General features: G+C 48.7%; 1 long non-coding RNA gene across 1 annotated transcript; it reads right to left on the bottom strand.

Annotated features, from left to right (window-relative positions):
- Positions 1-3215: 3215 nt before the first annotated feature.
- On the bottom strand, positions 3216-5055 carry LOC125122185 (uncharacterized). Its single transcript, XR_007133723.1, has 3 exons — positions 4682-5055; positions 3693-3847; positions 3216-3575 (listed from the first exon to the last, which is right to left on the bottom strand). It is a non-coding gene; the product is annotated as an uncharacterized LOC125122185 (long non-coding RNA).
- Positions 5056-8727: the final 3672 nt, after the last annotated feature.

Below are 8727 nucleotides of genomic sequence, written 5' to 3'. Positions count from 1 at the left end.
GCCACCCAGAAGGATGGGGCCCCTGGAGAGGTGGCCTGTGGCCCTGTCTTACCCCAAGCAGGGGACTGGGTAGGAGATGCCTGCAGCAGGGCGCAGACTCAAGTCCCAGGTTGCTCTGGGAAGGAGCGCTCACTGGCTGACTGATCTGCCTCCATCCAGGTATCTGTCACCTGTGGTGGGGACAAGAGGGCAGATTCTTAGCCTCTGCAAATTTCCTCTGGATCCTTAGCCCTGGCAGTTTCTTCTTCTTTTCAATGGGGAGTCAAGGCCCAAAATATACACTCCCTCACACACATGTGCACAGAGGGAGGAAAGCAGAAGTAGTTGAACTCCAAAGTGCGGCTTGGGCCTTTAAAATGGACAAGTGGCACCTGGGGATATGTCACAGCTTGGCTGGAGCACCGGTGGCACTGTCAGGCAGGGAACAAATTGGGAACCGAATTTAGGAGTGATGGGAAGCTGAACAGGAAGGAAATGCCGACCCGGGGTCTCTACGCACAGAAACTGGACTCGCTTCCCCTCTTGACCAGCTGAATTGGCCTCTGGGCAGGAAGACCTGGCCCGAGGTCCCCTCGCTGAACACACCCAATGCCAGGCACCTTCCCACTCCCAGCCTCCGTTTCTGCTAACACAAATGCTTGGAGATGCTCTGGTAACCACCTGCTCCCCGGCCGCACGCAGGATCCCCGGCGGACTCTGGTCTCCCTACATGTTCAGACACCTTGAACGTCAACACTGAGCTCCATTGTCTAACCATCTCCCAAGCCCCAGGATTTTCGACAGTTGGAGCCAAGTCCAATGAAGACTTTGTCCTTAATCTGCCCTCTTATTGTTTCCCAGAGGTGCCAGCACATCTTGTTTCTTCCACTAGGAATGACGTGACCTCAAGTTCAGGCTCAGTGCCATTCTCTTCTCCTGCCTTCTGGCCACTGCAGCCGGCACGTGGTTAGGGATGGCTGGAAGCACGTGGTCACAGAGGCTGACTCGGTTTTGACTGGCCACCCAGGACTCTCGGGACTGGAGAGTCCCCGGGCCCTGCCAACACCCACCAACCCCTCTTCCTTTCCTCTCCTGTGCTTTTCCATGCATTTAGTTTTTCCACCCAAAGCTGTTTTGCAGAGAGAGCCCTTCTTTTCCAGTTTGGTTACCTTAAAACTTTTTTGCCTGTTGCTGGATCATATCCAGTGGTCCAGCGTTGCCTTATCACATCAAAAGATGCCCAACGCTTTATCCTCAAAAAAAAAAAAAAACACCTAACTAACAACAAAACCACAGCCTGTGGGGGATTAGTCTTACTTAACTGCTATAAAGTCTGGTTAGGGAGATTACAGCTGTTTACCAGAGAAGTAAATACCTCCGAGCTTTGATTAGGCCGGGAGGAAAGGAGGGCTTGTCTGGTAATTTGATCATCTTTCAGGAAGAAAAAGGAGAGAAGAAAAGGGAAAATAAAGAATGAGACTTGATCATCTCTGAAGTCGAGATCCCTCTTGTGTGACAGTACAGGCCAGAAATAAAAGATAACAGGGTTTGCAATAATGCTGAGAGGGGGTCTGCTCAAATGGGAGGGCCGCCTGTTGCTGCTTCGGAGTCAAGGGGAAGCCAGAGGGGAACACAGAGAGATAACTGGTCCAGGCAGAGAAAAATGGATGCGGCGGGGAAGTTCCAGGAAGAGAAATGGGCAACACAGAAGGCCTGTCTTGTCGCTTCTCTGCCAGAACTTTTATATCCTAAGATTCCAATCATCTTACGCCCAGAGCAAGGTTCTAAACCATCAAATGGAGGGATTCTCGATGGTGAGCAAGATGGCAAGACGGAAGGGGGAGCATATTGCCCAGAAAGGGGACAGAGGGAGAGAAGGATGTGCAGTTTGAAAAACATACTTTTCGGGAGTTCCCTAGTGGCTCAGTGGGTTAAGGACCCAGAATTGTCACTGTTGTGGCTCAGGTTCCATCCCTGGCCTGTGAACTTCTTCATCATGCCTTGGGCACAGCCAAAACAAAAAGCAAAATCAAAGGGAAAAAAATGCTTTAGGATTTACTTCACATTGTTAAAAATAATAATAATAATAAATTGCTTTTGTCAAGTAAATTGCCACAAGCTAGGCTCAACAAGTTCCCCCTAGCTGTTGCGGTGTGAGTCCAAAAAAGAAATAGTTATAAAACGCTGATTCTGGTTCACCTTCCCCAGCTATCCGTATTCTAGATGAATTATGCTTGTCTCACCACAGAGCTTAGAGTGCCAAAGGGCCCCAGGCTGAGGGTGTCACTCCTGGATGCAGCCGGTGGGGGGGGGGGTGATGGCCATTTAGATTGTGTCCTCAGCACAATCCAGGACCAGGGTCCTTCTCAAAAATCTTTGCTGAAAGGTGTCATGATGTCATAGAGAAAGCATGGGTTTCTGACATCCAGACATGGTTACTGGCTCCACAGCCGGATGCCTTAGGAACAACTTCGCCTCTCTGAGCATCTACATCCCCATATGGAAAACAGGGTGTCACCTACCTGACCACCTCACCCAGTTGAGGTGAGAACAAATGTCATCCCATAACTAAAATGCTGGATACAAGACGACACCCAGCTTGTCCACTATCACTTCTGAGGACTTAAAATTACAGAACATCAAAGGGATGTGCTGGTCATCTAGTGTTCCCTTCATGCAAACAGAGGGCCACGCTTGTCCCCACCCCTGTTCAGTATGGGGGGCAGTGATGGCCCAGAGCCTGCCTGTCCTGGCCACCCTCCCTTGCCTAACCACTTCACGTGTGTAGAAAATCGCAGAACTTGTTGATTCCCCTTTAAAAGTTTCCTGCTGGTGTGATGCTTTTATAGCCTCTCACCAGGGTGATCCTTCTGGAGCCATAACAACCTTAGAGATCCCGTTTCGGTGACGCAGGAAAGGGCTGGAGCAACTGAACGAGAAAGCACTTTAGGTTAAACATAAGGAAAACTATTGGAGTTCCTGTCTTGGCACAGTGGAAACGAATCTGACTAGGAACTATGAGGTTGCGGGTTCGATCCCTGGCCTTGCTCAGGGGGTTAAGGATCTGGCGTTGCCATGAGCTTTGGTGTAGTTTGCAGATGCAGCTTGGACCTGGCGTTGCTGTGGCTGTGGCTTAGCCTGGCAGCTTCAGCTCCAGTTAGACCCTAGCCTAGGAAATTCCATGACGCAGGCGCAGCCCTAAAAAAAAAAAAAAAAAAAAAAAAGGAAAGCTATTGCAACGGGGTGGTGGGACTTGCACACAGAGGAACCAGCCCATGTTGATTCTGTTTGAGCTGCCACCTCCAGGAAAAGGTAAAAGGGCAAGGGAAAAATAAGCCCATGTGCTCAGGGAAAATTATGGGAATAAATTGAAAGCCATCCTAAAGTCTTAGAGTCTGAAGACATATAATTAGAGTCAAAAGATGGATCTTCAGCCGAGATCACTCACAGAGCCCCAGGCTACTACTTAAAGAAAAAAGAATAGGAGGGAACCCACCAGTATGTTAACAGCCGTTATCTTGGATTACAGCTGCTTTTCCCTTCCATCTTGGTGGTTTCTGTTTTCCAAGCTTTCTACAATCATGTGTGTGTTTCTTCTGGAAGTAGGGAGAAAACATCCATAGATTAACTGAAAAATATCAGGGATCTCCCATCATGGCCCAGTGGAAACAAATCTGACTAGTATCCATGAGGACGTATGTTCGATCCCTGACCTTGCTCAGTGGGTTAAGGGTCCAGCCGTGCCGTAGGATCTGGTGTAATTTGCTGATACAGCTCGGATCTGGCGTTGCTGTGGCTATGGGGTAGGCCGGCAGCTGCAGCTCCAATTCCACCCTTTGCTTGGGAATCTCCTTGTGCCTTGGATGCCCTAAAAAAAAGAGAAGAAAAAGAACAAATCATAATGTCTTCTTTCCACTTCCTGGGTGTGTCTTGGGGAAAGAATTAAAGGTGTCTACTGGGGGAGTTCCTGCTGCCGCACAGAGGATTAGGAACCTGACTGCAGTGACTCTTGATGCAAAGGCACCTGTTTTGATCCTCCAGCCCAGCGGCACATATGGGTTAAGGATCCAGTGTGGCCACAGCTGTGGCATAGGTCGAAACTGCAGCTCAGATTCAATCCCTGGCCCGGGAACTTCCATAGGCCACAGGCACAGCCAGGAAAAAAAAAAAAAAAAATGCTGAGATTTCATCCTCCCAGAGGGATGGTTATCCTTCCTGTGGAATAAAGAGGGAGAGGCTTTCAGAAGTAGCAAGATCCAATTCTTACCCTCAGAAAGCCCCAGGTCCTTAGGACAAACACACACCCATGGCACTGCTTCCTTCAGCTGCCCTTGTCGCCTTCCCGTAGCCGACACCCTCCCATTGCCTCCCGGCCCCACCCTCCCAGAGGGGCACCCCACAAAGCCAACTACCCCCCCACTCCAAGCTGCTGCCGACTGGACCAGAGATACACGTGGGACTGAGGCTGTGCCAACCTCAGGAATCTGGGATTGAGACAAGAGGTTCAGTGGAGAAAGAAGATGCTACTTGAAAGAATATTTGGTTCTAAAACATCAGGGCACAGCCGATACAAACCAAAGCCATGAAGAATTCAAAATAAGGACTATCCCCCCTAAGAGGGGAAGTAGCAGAAACAGTGGCGGATCGGAGACCCCCTGGTTCCTTGGAAAGACAATGGAAACCATTTCTATCTGCTGCCCACCTCATTTTCCAGACAGCCCGTCTCTTCTTAGGTCTCTGTGAGATGCGCTGTTCCATCCCCTCCATAAATCCTGTTTGCTCGTCTGAAGGGTTTCTTTTCCCTTTAACCAAAGAGCTTCAACTGAGACACCCTCCTGCTATGCAGCCAGCGGGCTGGCTTCTCGTTATTTACCGGCGGATTATCCATCCTGCTGATTATCAAGCCTCTGCCCAGGCCTAGTTGCTGGGACCTGGTGAAGGCCATGGACTAGGATCTCTCCCGTCCAGCCAGGGCCCCACCACCCAACCAGCCAGTATCTTCACCCTCCAAAGCTAAACAGAGCAAGAGCAGGTTGCAGCGCCTGGCCAAGGCCATCCTGCAGCTCCACCAGGAAGAACTCAGTGCCCCGTGGCCTCATGAACTTCCCCAAGGGAGAGGTTTGCCCCTTGGGGAAAAGACCCCCTTCCCCTACCCTCCACCCTCACCCCAGGAAGCCCAAGGGCCCAGCAGCCACTGCCCGAAGCCAGGGGCGGGAGAGAGTCTGACAGCTCCAAGGTAAAGCCTCTTTTTATTAAGACAACACAGCAAACTTTTTTTTAACCACAGCTGACATCACGCTAATAAATCACCATCATGTCTTGTGGGATAGAAAAAGCCAAAACACTGTCACATTTGATTTTGCTGGCTACTCTCCTTTCGAGAACAAACCATGTGTTTTTAATCAACAACACTTTGTTTTGCATTTCTCAGACCCCAATACTCTTTAAATAGTTGCTTTTACCAGAGGGCTATTTTAAACCCAGGGCCAGCGTCTTTGCAGAGAACATTAAGAAACAGGACATCACGTTGCTGGTTCCTGGGCTTATCCGGGGGAACCTTCTCTGCCGGGGTAATTATGTCTTAGGAGGTACTCCGTCTGTTTCAGAGGGGGCTTTCCTTGTCCCTCTTTGGGAATTTAATTAGATGTCTTCCCAGAAAGTTGGAGGGTTTTGTTTTGGTTTTGTTTTGTTTTTTTGTTTTTTGGTTTTTTTCGGTTTCTCTAATAGGCAACCCAACTGGGTTATGGGAAAATAGCAAATTCCTAGCCAAAGGATACAGAAAAAGTCACATCTGGGACCAGGATTCCAGAGGAGTGAAAGAAGAGGTGGCAAAGAAGGGGGAGAGTGGGAGGGGAAAGGAGCAATGAAAAATTTCTAGAATGGCATGGGTCAATTTCTGATGTAAAGAGGCCCCAGACTGCTTAGAGCCTGATGAGCTCAGACAAACCCAAGGAAGCCTGCATGGGGCTCATCCTTTGGATTGGGAGGATGACACCTCAAGGCAAGCATAAGCTACATGCAGGAACCTTTCCATCAAAAGGGCTCCTTCTGGGAGTTCCCATTGTGGTGCACCTGAAACAAATCTGAATAGCATCTGTGAGTATGCGGGTTTGATCTCTGGCCTCACTCAGTGGGTTGGGGACCCAGTATTGCCGTGAGCTGTGGTGTAGATCACAGATGTGGCTCGGATCTGGCATTGCTGTGGCTGTGGCATAGGCTGGCAGCTGTAGCTCTGATTCAACCCCTAGCCTGGGAAACTCCATATGCCATGGGTGTGGCCCTAAAAAAAACAAATAAGGAAGGAAAGAAGGGGCGGGGGGAAGGAAGGAAGGAAAGAAAAGGTGCCACTTCCTGGACTGCCTTACACACCAGAATCTCAGCAGGAACTGGCCTCTGGCTTCATCACCTCCTGACATAGGTCCACTCCTACACCTGGCTTTAGAAAAACAATAGAAGGGGACTGAGAGAAGACCCTAACCTCAACTAGAGAAACATTCTACACCATTTGCTGAACGGTGAACTGAAGCCCAAGGTTAACTGAAGCCCAGGGGAACCGTCCAACCAAAAATACAGATATGGTATCAACTATACCTCAATAAAATTTGAAGAAAAAAAAGAAGAAGAACATATACAAACCAGGGTCTACCTGGTTCCAAAACAAGCTCTTAACCATCCCAGCAACTCGGGATCCTTAACCCACTGAGCGAGGCCAGGGGTTAAACCCAAAACCTCATGGTTCCTAGTCGGATTTGTTTCCACTGCACCAGGACAGGAACTCCAGAAATGACAGATTAAATGCAAATTTTTCTCAAGGATCCTGAATTTAAATTATACCCCTGTAGGAATTCCTGTTGTGGCTCAGCGAGTTAAGAACCAGACTACTACCCATGAGGATGTAAGTTCCATCACTTGTCTCACTTAGTGGGTTAAGGATCCAGCATTGCTATGCGCTGTGCTATAGGTCACAGCTACAACTTGGATCCCACATTGTAATGGCTGTGGCATAGGCCAGCAGTTCCAGCTCTTATTCAACCCCTAGCCTGGGAATTTCCATATGCCACAGGTGTAGCCATGAAAAGCTCAATAAATAATAACCTTGCAAGTGTTCCCTGGTGGCTCAGTGTTGTCACTGCTGTATCTTGGGTCACTGCTATGGCACAGGTTTGACCTTTGGCCTCAGAACCTCCGCATGCCATGGATGCAGCAAATAAATAAGTATGCACTTGCAAAAATCAAAAACAAAACAAGCAAACAAAAATACAGACATGGCTACCATGTGGTTCTAGTGTCAACTACCACCCCTCAGCTATAGGATAAAACTCTTTTCCTTGAGTGACTAGTGACATCCTTCAACACAGGTCAGCCCAGGGCTTTCTTCTTCCCTAGAGGTTGTAAATGTTCATCCCCTGCTGATCAGAATATGCATGCCATCCAGGGTGGCCCCAGGGCCAATGCACCCAGACCCAGGCCACATTGCATGTGACGCTCACCCTCCCTGGGTCTAAACCAACAGTCTAACTACAAGAGGCCTCACTCTCAATTGTTCAAAGTTGGAGTCCCCATTATGGTGCAGCAGAAACAAATCCGACTAGGAACCATGAGGTCATGAGTTCGATCCCTGGCCTTGCTCAGTGGGTTAAGGATCTGGTGTTGCTGTGAGCTGTGGTGTAGGACACGGCTCGGATCTGGCGTTGTCGTGGCTGTAGCATAGGCTACAGCTCCGATTAGACCCTCAGCCTGGGAACCTCTATATGCCATGGGTGAGGCCCTAAAAAGCAAAAAAAAAAAAAAGACAAAAAGAACTTTGTTCAAAGTTCATTCTTTCATGGAGAATCTTCATCAACTATACACTCTGGGTGTTCCTTTTTCTATTTATTCTTCCATGAAATCACACTATATGTAAGCATGATACCAACCCGTGGAAAACCAACTCTGTCAATACCCTCTGCGAAATTGCCTGCCCTCCAAACTCCTCGCAGCTATGTTGAGAAAGGTGGTAGTTTATATACACACATGTCCTTGTTGGGGGGCTGGAATTCTTCCAGGCCGAATGCTCTCTGGAAGACCCTCTCCCATGGCTCAGAAGCCTTTGTTCCACTGTCAGCTCTGTCTCCCTCTCAGAGATGAGCAGTATTAGTAATTCTGGACTTGCAGCCTCACTGGGGATTGCTGTCTTCATCATCACCTCTGGGGATTTTATTTGGCTACATAATGGTCTTGGGGCTGACTATTTACAAGTCCCAGTTAAGGATTACTTTCCAGTTAAGTATTACAAAGAGGTATTTAATGCAGGACCTGGAACCTTAATGTCCTATGGCAAATGTTTTCATTTATTTGGATGTCTTCACAGAATAAATTAAGAAATGTGGAAACATAGTGAAATAATGGGAAACATCTCCTGGTTTATGTTTATAGACTGGATTCAAGGAGGAGAGGGGTTTGTGGCGGGCAGAGTGGAGAGAACTGAAGATTCCATGATTGGCACCTGGCGGGGACACCCTCAAGCAAGCCTCCAGAGTTACCTCTCAGATTTCTTTCTCTCTGTTCACCTCTACCTGCTTCCCTGGTCTGCCATCCCAGCCACGGCCAGGTGCACTGAGTCTTAAGGATTAGGAAAGGCTAGAGTCTTGCTATGCCAAATGCAGGCCGTGCATGGTCTTGGCATGCTTATTAGCAGAATTCAGGCCCAAGTTCTGCTGCTCCACCCAATGGGTTCAGAATCTGCATTTTACGAAGATCCCCCAGGCA

Source organism: Phacochoerus africanus, chromosome 3 (genome assembly GCF_016906955.1).
Source record: "Phacochoerus africanus isolate WHEZ1 chromosome 3, ROS_Pafr_v1, whole genome shotgun sequence".
NCBI lineage: Eukaryota > Metazoa > Chordata > Mammalia > Artiodactyla > Suidae > Phacochoerus > Phacochoerus africanus.
The sequence above is the reverse complement of the archived record's forward strand: the minus strand, read 5'-3'. Positions and strand labels throughout refer to the sequence as shown.